Raw genomic sequence first — 970 nt, forward strand, 5'->3', positions numbered from 1 at the left:
TGATGAACGAACTTAAAGAGTCGACCTGGTGGGCCGACTTGGCAGAGTGACTTCATGAACGAACTTAAAGAGTCCACTTGGTGGGCCGACCTGGCGGGGTGACTTGATAAATGAACTTAAAGAGTCGACTCGGTAAGAGTAATTTATGGGCTGACCTGGTGGGGTGACTTGATGAATGAACTTAAAGAGTCGACTTGGTGGGGTGACTTGATGAACCCACTTGAAGGGTCGACTTGGTGGGGTGACTCTATGAACGGACCTAAAGAGTTGACTTGGTGAGAGTACTTGGTGGGGTGACTCGATGAAAGGACTTAAAGAGTCGACTTGGTGAGAGTACTTGGTGGCTCGACTTTATGAGCAGACTTAAAGAGTCCACTTGGTGAGAGTGGGCCTAACGGGGCGATGTGGTGAGTGGGCCTAACGGGGCGAGTTGGTGGGGTGACTTGGCGAGTGGTATTAGAGAGCCGACGTGGTGAGGCAACTCGGCAAGTTGGTTCGTTGAGATGACATGGTGAGCTGACTTGGCTAGTCGACCTGGCGAGCGAACTTAAAGAGTCGACTTGGCAACGTACTCGAGTCGATTTGGTGAGGCGACCTGGCGAGCGGGCTCAAAGAGTCAACATGGTGAGGTGACTCATTGAGTCAACATGGTGAGGAGCTATCCTTGAGGCGACTTGGTGGGCCTACTTGATTAGTCGACTTGGTGAGCCGACCTGACGAGCTGACACGGTGAGCAGGCTTAAAGAGGCGACGACCTGGTGGGGTAACTCGGCAAGCCAACTTATCGAGGCGAGATGGTGAGTTGACTTGGTGAGCTGACTTGGTGAGCGCACTTAAAGAGTCAACTTCGTGAGGTGACTCGGCGAGTTAGCCCGCTAATGCAACTTGGGCGGGCCGACCTGGTGAACAAACTTAAAGAGGCGACTTCGGCGGGCTGACCTGGTGAGCGAACTTAAAGAGTTGACTTGGC

The sequence above is a fragment of the Cupressus sempervirens genome, chromosome 2 (genome assembly GCF_028749045.1).
Source record: "Cupressus sempervirens isolate cs-2001-9-10 chromosome 2, ASM2874904v1, whole genome shotgun sequence".
In the NCBI taxonomy this organism is placed as follows: Eukaryota; Viridiplantae; Streptophyta; class Pinopsida; order Cupressales; family Cupressaceae; genus Cupressus; species Cupressus sempervirens.